Raw genomic sequence first — 14,082 nt, 5'->3', positions numbered from 1 at the left:
GCCAGCCCATCGCAGATGTGCTCCATGATGATCTTCTCAAAGAGTTTCCCTAGGATTGAGGTAAGACTGACGGGCCAATAGTTGCCCAGGTCCTCCCTCCTCCCTTTTTTAAAGATGGGGACCACGTTGGCTATCTTCCAATCATCCGGCACCTGGCCCAAGCACCAGAAGCTCTCATAAAGCCGTGTCAAGTGCCCTGCAATAACCCCTGCTAGCTCCCTCAACACCCTGGGGTGGAGAGCATCTGGACCCACTGATTTGAACACGTCCAGCCCCTCCAGAAGCTTTCTAACCTGGTCCTCCCCAACCTGAGGTCTGGAGGCATTCCCCTCGAGTCCATCTTGCATCACGGTGGGGAAGTCCCGGTCCCTGCCCAAGAAAACAGAGGTGAAGCTAACTCCAAGCCAAAACCAAAACCATTCCAACCGCAATCATTGAGCTCCAGTATGCTGATGATGCACTCACTTGGAAGCAGACCTTCAGGCAATTGTCAACATCTTTACCAAGGCATACAAGAAAATGGGACTGAAGTATAACATTTGGAAGGCTAAGGTCCTCCACCAACAAGCCCTTAATGAACAGTCCACAGCTCCAGTAACCCAGATCCATGGTGAGATTCTAGAGAACATTGAGTATTTCTTGCACCTCAGAAGCCACCTCTCACAGAAGGCTGACATTGATGAAGAAATCCAACATTGCTTCAAATGTGCAAGTACAGCCTTTGGACACCTAAAGAAATGAGTATTTGAAGATCATGATATCAGATTCAAAACCAAGCTAAAGGTTTATCAGGCAGTCATAATCCCCACCTTGCTGTATGGAGCTGAGTCTTGGACAATGTACAGGAGACATGTAAGGTTGTTGGAGAAGTACCATCAATGAAGCCTGTTGAAGATCCTTCAAATCTACTGGGAAGAGAGATGCACCAACATTAGCACCCTCCTTCAAGGAAACATGATGAGTATTGAGGCAATGATCATCCAGCATCAGCTTCATTGGGCTGGCCATGTCATCTGGATGTCTGACTCCAGACTCCCAAAGCAAGTTTTATCCCAGATCAGCAAAGGCATAAGATCAAGAGGAGGGCAGAGAAAGCACTTCAGGGATGTCCTCAAGGCCAACTTTAAAAAAATGCAACATTAATGTCAACTCATGGGAGACTATCGACCAGGACCACCCCAAATGGAGGAAGAGTCTATTGCAGGGATCTCAGTACTTTGAAACCTCAGGACAACAACAGGAGATAAAAAAGTGGAAGCAGCAGAAACAGCATGGCCAAATAAAAAATACAGCACCACCCACCCCACATGGAAACACATATCTAAGCTGAAGTAGAGTCTGTTGATCCCAGATAGGCATCATCAACCAACTTCGGATGCACAGATAGGACAATCATCCTTGACTGCAAGGGATTGCAAAAGAAGAGCTCATCTATCCACTCCAGATCCCAGTACTATTTGCACTAGAGTACATACAAGTTATGAGTTACCCCAGTATAAATATGTTATCTCTCTTGGCCCTGCTTTCCCCACAATAAAATGGAGATTATGCTTAGATAGCTTACCATTTATAAACCAACTGAAGAACTAAAAGCTACATGTATAATATTTCTACAGCGTCTTTCATTTTTGTCTCCTTTAGGTGTTTTACTTCATTTTGAGCATATTTTTCTCTCTTTAAAAGCAGTGAATTTTACAGGTATATTTAGCCTCAACTTATCACTTTGAATTGAAGAAAAATCAGAGTTTCATTTTTAAAATGCCAAAACAAACCATTTTGATGTATTTGATTTTTCAGGGGTGGGGGGGTTGAGTGGAAGAGAGGGTCTGAAACTATTTGCTAAAGTAAGCACAAGTCCAAAACTCTTTTACCAAGCTATATAATGTCTTTAATTAAGTTTAAGCTTCCCCTTTTTTGGTTACCTAGGCTTTTTCTCATTTAACACACATGCACATGCATGCACACACACACACACACCTCTTTGATTACACTTTTTTTTTTTAAATAAGTGAAACAGCTGTGACATTTATAGGGTATGAAAAGGCATTAATTTATAGCAGTGGAAATTTTTCCTGGTCTCCAGGTGGGGAGGAATCAGAGACAGTGCTTCCCACCCATTCACCATTCCCAGTTTGAGGAATGTGCCTAGAACATTGCCCTACTGCACTGTTCTCCAACCTTTTTAAGTAGGAGATCACATCTGACATTTAAAAGCAACCCAAGATCTATTGTGCACTGCCCCCTGCTCCCTCCACCCAGCAGGTAATTTGGTGGGGAGGGAAGGGGGCAGGAGGTAGATCGGGGGTAGATCAGGGGTAGATCAAGGCAGAGGGAGAAAATATTTTTGGGGGACATGTCCCAGAGCAAAAAGACAGCCACTCACAATGCCCCCAGTCTCTGAGAGCAAAAGGAGTTGTAGGGCGATGCTCCCTGCACCTTCTCAAGACCGGGATGTTCTAGTTTCAGGAAAAGATGGGGGAGAAGCAGCAGCTCAACTCCTCCACGATCAAAAGGAGTCAAGCTTCAGGGAAAAGCCCCCTTCACCTTCTCCAGACTGAACTCTCCTTGGCCTGAGGGTGGCACAAGGGAAGCCACTATTTGACTCCACTTGATCATGGAGGAGTTCAGCATACAGGAATTCATTCTAGCAAGAGGAACTCCTTCATAGGGGAGAACTTCCAGGTGTCAACTAAGAAGATTTCTCTACTGTGTATTTTTTCCAGGAGAAAGAATGAATGCCTATGCACTGTCAATTTCTACATACGAGGTTGATGTCATATATCTGGATTTCAAGAATGCCTTTGATTTGGTCTCCCATGATGTCCTCATGGTTAAGCTGGAGAACTGTGGCCTTGACCATCCCATGGCCCGATGGCTCGGGAACTAGCTCCAGGGTCGGACCCAAAGAGCATTAGTTGATGGGAGTAAATCAAAATGGCACAAGGCAACCAGTGGTGTCCCCCTTGGCTCAGTACTCAGGCCAGTAGTCTTCAACATCTTCATTAATGATCTGGATTCAGGCATCAGATGCAAACTGGAAAAGTTTGTGGACAACACCAAACTATGGGGGAAGATGGTCACATTGAAGGTTAAGCTGGGGATATAGGCTGACCTGGGCAGGCTCCAGGGTGGGTGGACCAAAACCTGATGGCATTCAACGTTGAGAAGTGCTGGGTGCTCCACCTTGGGAAGAAAAACCAGCATGATACTTACAGGCTCAGCAGTGCTACACTCACTAGCACCATGAACAAAAGAGACTTGGGGGTCTTGATTGACCACAAAATTAACATGGACCACCAATGTGATGATGTAGCCAGGAAAGCAAACCAAACCCTGGCTTGCATCCACTGAGGAATCTCAAGCAAAACCAGGGACATCATCCTCCTGCTTTACTCAGCCTTAGGCCACAGCTGGAGGACTGCATCCAGTTTTGGGCCCGCCATTTCAGGAGGGGCATGGATAATCTTGAGAAAGTCCAAAGGAGACCCACCCACATGATCAAAGGCCAAGAGAGCAAGCCTTACGAGGAAAGGCTGAGGGACATGGGACTCTTCAGTCAGGGGGCACTTGGTGGCAGTCTATAAGTATATAAGGGGTGCACACCAAGGTCTGGGAGAACAGTTTTTCACCAGGGCTCCCCATGGGATAATGAGGTCTAATGGCAACAAACTTCCAGAAGGCTAATCTAGACTGGACATAAGAAAAAACTTCTTTACAGTCTGAGTGTCCAGGATCTGGAACACACCACCCCAGAGGTGACGCAAGCACCTACTCTAGACTCATTCAAAAGGCATTTGGATGCTTATCTTGCAGCGGTCATTTGACCCCAGCAAACTTCCTTCATATGGCAGGAGGGCTGGACTCGATCTCACAAGGTCCCTTCCAGCCCCTAATGTCTATGAAATCTATGGAATATGCTCCCACAGAAGTTAAAAGATACTTTTTCTCTGACTTCAGAGGAGGTAGATTTCACCATCGATTTTTGTCTGAAGCTAAAGTGAATCAAAAAAACAAGCAAAATCAGTTGTTAAGGAAAAGAAAGGGGAAGAAGAGAGCCACATATTCCCCTTTATACAATAATACTTCAGGTAGTTATTTGAATAAGCTCAACAGAAAAGAGGGCTTGTAGCAGAAACTAGAAATTTCACAAATACTTAGTCTTAACTATGAGAAGAGTTTTTAATATTCTGATAAAATTTGTTTCGATTGATTTATACCCCTTAGAAAAATATGCCTAACATTTCATTTACAATTTTCTTCCTAAAAACATAGCCATAGAAGGCCATGCTATTCATACGAGTGATACTAACTCAGCTGAATATTGTTGAAGCTTCACAAAAACAAATGAGAGAAAAGAACCAGTTCTTCTTTGAAGGACAGAATACTCAGAGAGGAGGAGATGCCTCTTGACAACACATAGAGCTCCACAAGAGAGGACTTTTGCTACTGTACATATTCCTATGTCTGCAGCATGGCAAGAGAATATACAAGAGAAGGGGATTACACCAAGGATGATTTTGGTTCAGTACTGCTGTTAGTGTCAATTAAGGATCTGCAATGAAAAAGACAGGATGGACACTAGTCAATACATTTTGATGGAGTCAGGATTCCACCCCAAAATTTTAAAGTTAGAGAAAAAAAGGAGCTGAACTTTCAAAGTTTAAGAAAAAGATTTTTTTTCTTCCTACCCAGATGCCTTGGTGATGCAAATCATAGCTGTCACACCTTATCTCTTGTGTGATTAATTAGGCCATCCTGATACTGTTCTGACATGCATACACTGAAAACCTCCAATAAATGCAGGGAGGTTTTTAAAATGTCATTTTGCATCCTGATAGAGGAATTGTGCAGGACTCTTTAAAAGAGAGGTTTGGCAGATCCATCATTCTTTAACACACAGGGCTTTTTTTTCACTAGGTATGTGTTATGAAAGGTAGGAAGGAAAATCACTGTAGAGTCTAAATCACATTGGCACCTTTGCAGGTGAAAGCCTGCTACATTTTCCTTATTCACACAAAAGAAAAGGCCAGCTGAAGTTATTCCTGTATACTCACTTTGCTACTTAGCAAGACATGAAATGATTATAGGATAGCAGTGCTGTCAGCAAGACATTCTGGTATTTTAAGTTCCTTGCTGCCTGCACTCAAATACCCTTCTCAATAAACCCAAATGTGAAGAACACACTGCAGCCTGAATGATTTTCCGAGTCAGAGCTGATTAAAACTCAGTATGAGCTCATGGGCCGTGAACATTTCGTACTGGCAGAACAGGTGTTCATCTTCATGTTTAAAAACAAAAAACGATGGGAAGATACAAGGGGGTTACAACAGATCACTGCATGAATTAGGAAGAATCAGTAGGAGCTTGCAATCATCACACAGGACATGGGTAATGTCCTTCACCAGAAAGTTAGAAACTGTTTCCACAAAATAGCAAGCCAAGCTGTGGTATTTGCAGTACCATGTGTATAGTTTCATGTAGCTCATTTTAAAGCAGCACACACCCTTCACTAGTACTTGAAAATGTTTCTTTGTTTTCCCCCATGAACATTTCTTTTATTCCACCCCGTCTTTTTTTTAAGTTTATTTAGGCACTAGGGTTACTACGGGAAGATTTTCCTTCAAAAAAGCACACTATAGATATTTGGTTGACTTCTTTTTCCCATTAATAACATCACAAGGGAAAGCTCCTCCCCATTCTCCTTTCTCTCAGAAGACTCAAACTTTTTTTCCTGCAGATAGGCCTGTCATTCTTTTAAAAGCTCTTCTTAAATTATACTCACACGAGTGATGCTATTGTGCCTAATTTGAAGTGACCTATCAATTATTCCAAAAGGCATTAGAAACTTCAATTTATGAGGAAAGTACCCATCTACACTATTAAGAATATATATGGAGGAGTAATTATTGATGGATAAAGTACTATAATAACTATATAAAAATAATTTAGGAATACATTTGGTTGGCTCGGGATTTTTTCCTCATATTCTTGGGAGTGCATTTTACATGCCTTTCATTAAGCAAATTTCTACTACATAATGCTTATTTACTACTCCAGAATATTTTTTCTCTTCTTCCTTTGTGTTCCCAACCCTGAACTGTTGCTCATTACTATCTCTATATTTGCTTTCATTCCTCTTTTCTTTTTCTTTTCTCTGCCCCCAACAGTATTGTTACTTTTCATCCCTTCTCTTCTCTTCCAGTTCATAGATCCATTGTTTTATCATTCTTAGCTTTACCAGTCTTTCATTCATAGTAAGTCAGGAGGAAGACTAAGTGAGTAACTTGTTGGCAGGCAGATCACAATAAAGGCATTCAGGATGCATAATTAGCTATAGAAAGTAGTTGCAGTGGGGTGCACTGTAAGAATATATAATAAAATCCTCCCCTGCCTCACATAGCTCAATGTTAGAAGCTCTCTCTGTTTTGGAATAAAGCAGCTCCTTTTTTTTGTCCTTCAGATTCATTTTGGACATGCTACACCCTGCTCTGTTCTACCAGAAACTTCATAGTGTAGATAAGTCAATTAATATAAAACAAAACAACGCTGGCCAGCTTTATGTGTAAAGTTACATATTGCTGTGCCAGGGGCTCTTACAACCAGTTGAATGATATCAGTCACTGGAGAAAGCAGAGCATATAGATAACATTGCAGGACAACCATGGGGATGAAGTAAACACTTTATTATTATAGATATTATTTAACTCTTTTTTAAGAAAATATTCTTGGTATCTTAGACTTGTTTTAAACATTCTCAGATAGTGCTAAGTGGGGGGCAGGGGGTGGAGGGATTAATTTCCCTGCTGATTACTAGAAGAATAATACAGCAAAACATAAAGGGTCAGATTGCAATCTGTATATGGGGCAAAGAAGTGAGCTTAGACCTTGAACACATAAGTGCAATTCTATTCCACCATGTTCAACTCCCTGAAAATCCAGCAATACACCTACTTTTATAACACACCCTCATCTGACCTTTAAGGACAGATATAACAATTAAAATGTCTCCAAGTGAAACATTTCTGGAAGTATTTCAGAAAGGAAATGTTTCAGGCCAGAGACACAAGTACAGCAGGCCTGTGCAAATAGGGAAGTATTCAGTTCAGATTCAGATTTGGATTCCGCCGATTCGGAGGACAGTGAGGATGTCTCCCCGCACCTGGCACCTGCACCGCAGCTGCCCCATGGAGCAGGTGCAGTGTGGCTTGACAGGGTGCCATGCACTGTCAGGGAGCTGGGGTTGGTGGGGCTGAGCACTTCCGGGCTCTGGCTGACAGGTGGAGCCACCCCAGCTCCCAGACAGCGCATGGCACCCTGCTGAGCCATGCTGCACCCACACAATTCAATAGTTGCTGTGTGGGTGCCAGGTGGGTGGGCTATCCCCTCTGCCATGAGTGCCCAGAGGCCCCAGTCGCCGTTCTTGCAGCTGGTGACTGTGGAGCTTTAAAAAACAAACAAACAAAAACAAGTCCCGTACTCACCGGATGCAGGAATGGCAAGTGGGGCCTCCGGGCACTCATGGCAGAGCCCCCACATGCAGTGTGAGGCAGTAGAGTGCAGCAGGGATTGCCCCCACCCCCCATCTGCCTGGTACTCGCACAGCAGCTGTTGCATCACTCAAGTGTGGCACAGCTCAGCAGTGTGCCGCACACTGCCTGGGAGCTGGGGCCACTGGGGCTGAGCAGTGCCAGGCTCCATGTGACTTCTGGAGCCACCCCAGTTCCCAAACAGTGTGCAGCACCCTCCCAAGCAATGTCACACCTGTGCAATGTGACAGCTGCTATGCAGGTGCCAGGCAGAGGGGGCGAGCCCCTCTGCCCCCCACTACATGGGGGGGCTCTGCCAGGAGCACCCAAAGGCCCCAATTGCCACTGCCAGAGCCAGTAAGTGCAGCGCTTTTTTTTTTTAAAGGGCCAGGAGGCTGGGGCTAGACAAGAGAGCCATCAGGGGTGGGGAGGGAGATCGAGGAGTAGGGGTTATGCAGGGGGGCTCTGCCACATAGCCCCACAGGCCCCACAGCCCCTGCTACAGCCGGTGAGTGTGGGGCTATTTATTTTTTATTATTATTATTTTTTTAAGCACCAGGAAGCTGGGCCCAGCAAGGAATGGGGCAGGGCAGGGCAGGGCAGCCATGGGGACTTCTCCCATGGCTCCTCTGGCTGTGGGGGAGCCATGGGAGTTCTGCCCCTGCTGCCACTTGCCCAGCTGGCATGGGAGAGACGGGGTGGTGCGAAGCTCACTCCAGATGGCAGCATAGCATAGCCCTGCTCTCAGCACTCCCATGCCCACATCAGTACTGGGAGCAGGGGCTCTGCCCTGCTTATGCTTGCTAGTCAATGCAGGGGAGCATGGGATGTGGATGCAGCAGCGCTGGGAATGGGGGCTATACCCTGCTACCACTTTCCACTTTTCACATGGAGTGAGCCACATCCCGTTCTCTGTGCCCCAGCTGGGCAAGCAGCAGCAGGGCAGAGCCCCCAGTCCCAGTGCTGCCCATACCTGCATCTCATGACCCCTTCCCCACCTCCCCAAGTAATGCACCCCCCACCCCGGCTGGGCAGCTTTTCCCAGCCCCAATCCCTCCCTCCCCAACACACCTTCCCTGTCCCCTTCCCCAACCCCAACCGATTTACCTGATCAAAACAGCTGTGAGTCTATGGGCAAATCAGCTAAATCTTTTCTGAAAGTTTTCTGAATCAATTCAGATGCTTCAAACTGATTCAGAGCTTTTACTTGGTCTCCCAATTCGATTTGGAGAGTCAGTCCCTGAATCAAGCCAAATCTCCTCTGAATCAAATCAGTTACCGAAGCCTTACAATGTACAGTTGTAAGCTTTACAACGTACAGCCCTAATGTACAGTTCCTGTGCCATTTCTGCCTAGAACATTACAAAATGCTGAAGCCTCCCCTAGCACCAATCAAGGAGCACTAGAAGAAGCAGCAGTACCCTGCATTTCTGCTCTCTGTGCCCCTCTCCCCTTACAGGGATGTGAGGTAAAGGGGAGCAGAAACCAGAGAGGAGAGTTAAACAAGGGGTGGGGGGCAACAAGGGATCCCCAGCTCTGCTAGCAGGAGTTTGGCACTCCAATCTCCCCCTCTCAACCAAGCAGGTAGATATAGGGAATCAGGGCTGAAGGGCACAGCTTCAGTGGTGGCAGAAGTCCCAAGAGCTGGTAGGGACCTGGCAGATGGGATAGCTGTGTGGGAGAGGGAATAAGCTTAGCTGCAGATCTGGTGTGGGTGAGGAGTCCCAGTGGAGACACAGCAGTGTTCCAGGGCCCAAAATAAAACCAGTGGCTGGACAGCTGGCAGGCTGTCTGCCCCATCCCCCTTCTCCTCCTGTTCCCAACTCAATCAAGAAGAAGGGAAAAAAAGGAAAACACTACAAAACAGTACCTGATTTAAGAACAGATCTCATTTAACATTTTGGAGTGTTTCATATACTTTCAAAACATTTCTAAGGACTTGAATATTCATACAGTGGCCCTTTGAATGCGTTTGAAATGTTTTAATTGTTACATCTGTCCACACCCTAAGATTTAATCACAAAAAAGAAGCATCCAGGAGGAAAAAGATTCTCCATCACCACTTTTATCTTTTGGATTAGCCATTAATTAGGGACTCAAGCAGGATGGAATAGAACTGCACTTAGGCACCTAACATGTGGAATATAGGTTGCTTGTAGATATGCAGGACGCATGTTCCAACATGCTGTAATTGGAACATGTTGGAACAGACTCGATTAATCAAGTCCGCTGAAGCATGTTAATTAGCATGCTCCTCCAGCCTTGGCATCTCATGTATTCAGCATCCCTGCACTTCAAAATACTGGTAGAGGTACTTTAACTAAAACTCTTTGAGTGAGCTTTAGTTTAAGGGCAACCACTGCCATTTTGAAGTGCAGGGTGCTGAATACACAAGACACTGCAGGCGCTTTAATTAAAGTGGCTCCCGAGAGCCACTCTAATTAAAGCGCCTCCCCCACCCACCCCAGAACACATGTAAAGATATCCATAATGGCGAACATCTGGAACAGAATCTGGCCCAAAACATCCAGGAAATTATTTCCAAATACAGATGTCAACTTTCTGTTTCAGGAAGTTGAGGATTCAGTTTTATATCTATCTTGTATCTTGTTCTGACCAATAAGAATGAACTATTTGCAAACAAAAAGTGATCAGAAACTTGGGAGGAAGTAAACTAATTATAATATGACCAATTAATTACCTTAACGGAGGGAAGCCAGGTGAACAGCAAAACAAGAACACTAGAGTTCAAGAGGCCATATTTTAGCTGACTTGGAGAAAGATTATATAAAGTAGGGCTGTGCAAAGCTTAAGTAACTGATTTGATTTGGAGGAGATACGGCCTGAATGAGCAGCTGAATCTCTGAATCCTAATCGAAGAAGGAGACCCTTTAAAAAGTCCGAATTGAATCATAGTTTCATAGTTGGTAGGGTCAGAAGGGACCTGAGCAGATCATCAAGTCTGACCGCCTGCCATGACAGGAAAGAGTACTGGGGTCAAACAACCCCAGCAAGGTATTCATCTAACCTCCTCTTAAAGACCCCCAGAATAGGAGCCAGCACCACTCCTCTTGGAAACTGGTTGCAGATCCTAGCCACCCTGACAGTGAAGTAGCGCTTCCTGGTGTCTAGTCTGAATCTACCCTCTGCCAGCTTGTGACCGTTATTTCTTGTCACTCCTGGTAGCACTCAGGGGAATTGGGATTCCCCCAATGCCTGCTGGTCCCCTCTGACTAGTTTGTAAACAGCCACTAGAGCCCCCCTCAGCCTTCTCTTGTGGAGGATGAACAGGTTCAGGTCCCTTAACCTCTCCTCGTAGGGCCAGCCCTACTGACTCCTGATAATGCAGATGGCCCTCCTCTGGACCATCTCCATGTTGTCCACATCCCGCCTGAAGTGTGGCGCTCAGAACTGGATGCAGTACTCAAACTGCGGCCTGACCAGTGTTGCATAGAGGGGGAGGATCACCTCCTTGGACCTGCTTGAGATACATCTGTGGATGCATGACAAGGTCTATTTGGCCTTCCTGACTGCTTCCTCACACTGTCGGCCCTTGTTCATTTTGGTATCAATAATGACTCCAAGATCCTTTTCTGCCTCTGCACAGATGAATAGGGAGTTCCCCAGCCTGTAGGTATGCTGCTGGTTCTTCCTCCCCAGGTGCATCACCTTGCACTTGTCAGTATTGAAACCCATCCTGTTCTCATCTGCCCACCCCTGTAACCTGTCTAGGTCCAATTGCAACCTATGCCTCCCTTCTAGCTTGTCAATTTCTCCCCACATCTTAGAATCATCTGCGAATTTGAACAGGGTGCTTTTTACAACCCCACCCAAGTCGCTAATGAAGATGTTGAACAGTGCGGGCCCAAGGACCAAGCCCTGGGGGACCCCACTGCCCGCATCCCTCCAAGTCGAAAATGACCCGTCCACCACCACTCTCAGGGTGCGGCCCTCCAGCCAACTAGTGACCCATTTGACTGTATAGGTGTCAATGCCACAATCCCCTGGTTTTTTAATGAAAACGGGGTGAGAGATACTGTTGAAGGCCTTCTTAAAGTCCAGAAAGAATCAGAAGCCTCTGAATCGATTTGGAGAGATTCAGAGATTTGGAAGGCTTGCAGAAAACAAAAATTGAGAAGAGGGGGAGGGGTGAGGTTATCTTCCATATATGGAAAAGGCTGTGGGATGGGGGGATCTGATATGGACATCTGTAGGTGGTCGGTGACTATGATCTTTCTCTGAGTTCCCTTCCAATCACAGTGCTCTGGGGGGGGGACATAGAAACAACATATCAAGCTGTGTCTGAAGTGCATTTTGTGAGCTGTCTCTTTCTTGGAGCAGCAACATCTGAAAGGCTTAGTCTCTTGCTAGCTAGTCTCTCTTGTTGTAAATTGTATCCAATCCTTTCCTACTTACCCTTGCCTACAACCCCTATTTTTATCCCTATCCATTCCTTTCAGCTTATCCTTCCCTCAAAATCCTTTTATTTGTTCTTGTTAATCTGTCTTGATTCTTTCCCTCCACAAATAGAAATTTGTGTTTTCCCTGAGAGAGTGTTGTCACTGTGCAGGAAAGCACAACATATATTACACACATACACACACACACACACACACACACATATATTTTGCAGCACACCAAACATTATGAAATGTGCTGGAAAGGCAGGTGCCAGGTTTTCTTGCGGGGGAGGGGGAGGGGGCAGAGGGAAAGCTGCAAGTTCCCCCACCCCAAACATAGATGCATCTTCTTTCCTGGCAGCGATGAGTCTTCTGCTGCTAGTTGGAGCAAGGAGATGGTAACAGTGCCTGCACCTCCACCACCACCACTAACACCACTAACCAGCAGCAGCATGACATTTTCCACCCCAATTTAAGTTGCCAGCATGAGTCTTCCAGTGCCAGAGTAGGAACTGGATCTGAAAGCAGAGGAGCTGAGAGCCATAGCAAAGGAAATTCTGGGGAAGGAGGGGAAATCTGTGTTTGTGCTCCACACCCCTCAATGTCCCCTTAGAGGCAGGTCTCCTTCTCTGGAAGGCACTTTGGACAAGGTTGTGGGGGCAGGTAGCTCAGCTCCTTCTGTTGTTGTGCCTCTGCCTGGTGAGAAAGGGTATAAGGCAGGATTCCCAACCTCAACCCAGAAGTGCATAGTGTAGTGTGGGATCATTTTGAGGTGGCAGATGATCCCAGATTTGCTACCTGCCAGCACTGCTAAAGGAAGACCAGCTGGGGCAAGGACATGAAACACTTTACCACCACGGCAATGCTGCTGCATCTCAGGAGGCAGCACCCCCTTGCTCCTCAGCCTGGCACCAATGGTAGTGTGCACAAAAAGAAGTCCCTTCTCACTCCAAAGCCTCCATCCCCAAGAAACAGAGGTCTTGGTGTGACAGACTGGAGTAATGTCAAGGGCATGGACCAGCCAAACAGCTCAGGCCACTCAGTTGTTCTCAATGTCCGTATCTTCCATTTTTCTCTCCTGTGGCGCAGGATGGAAACACTCTATTTCCTCATGGCTAAGATAAGTCCTCTGAAAGGTTTTGACATCATATGTCAACTCCTGGGCTGTCATGTGGGCAGGCTGTGTGTAGGCCTCCCCTTTCTTGACCAGAGTAGCATTGCTCTGTAGCCAGTAGTATTCACAGTGAACCAGGGTATATAAGAGCATCTTGTACTATGAGCTCATTGCCTTGTGGATGCCAGAAACACATTTGTAATCTTGGGCCTTTTTGTACCAGAGCTTCAGTACCTTGATTTCTGAGTGACACTGTTGCCAGTCCCAGTTGTCCCTGAGCTGTCATCTAGGCAGCTGATACATCCTGATTTTGGTGGCTCAGCCTGAGTACCAACTTGTTCTCCTTTTCACCCCAAATAGCAAGCAGATCCATCATCTTTCTCCAGCTCCAGGTATTAACATGCCTACAGGATCTGCTGGAAGCAGATGGGGAGGATATTGTGTCTGATGGCAGGTTGTTGTCTCACTTATCAAGAAGGGTACTCAGAAAAGGGTATCTGAAGGTAGTAGAAAGGACTGTTGCTTCCACTATGATGCTATGTAGAACGGAAGAGCAGACAAGTCTTCATGTTGGGCAACAAATAGGTGGGCAAGGCCACCTGTGACCTGTCAGTCTAGACTGAGTTTTAGAGTAGCCTCGTGAACCAAAAGAGATGGACAGCTGCACTGTGTGATACTTGGGCCTTGTCATGGTATGACTATAGCAAAACAAGCATACAGAGTTAATTTGGGAAGTACCAGTACAAAATAATATGTATTCCTCCTGATACACTTTCAACCAGTTTTGTTGCATTTTAGTGAGCGTGCATGTCTGGCTGCTCACTTATTATAGTGATACAAAAAGTAATGCACTATAAATGTTACCTCTTGGCAAGACTTAAGAACTGCTACAGGAGACAGATATGGGTACACAAGAAGCTTAACTACTTCAAAATCAAAAGAGAAATATATAGACAATGAAAGGAAAAGCAAATCATTAAGGAAGAATAGCATGGAATAGCAAGAACATGTAGGCACTAAATCAGGATAGAAAATAAGATAA

The sequence above is a fragment of the Crocodylus porosus genome, unplaced genomic scaffold, assembly GCF_001723895.1.
Source record: "Crocodylus porosus isolate Cpor-Errol unplaced genomic scaffold, CroPor_comp1, whole genome shotgun sequence".
Classification (NCBI taxonomy): Eukaryota; Metazoa; Chordata; order Crocodylia; family Crocodylidae; genus Crocodylus; species Crocodylus porosus.
The sequence above is the reverse complement of the archived record's forward strand: the minus strand, read 5'-3'. Positions refer to the sequence as shown.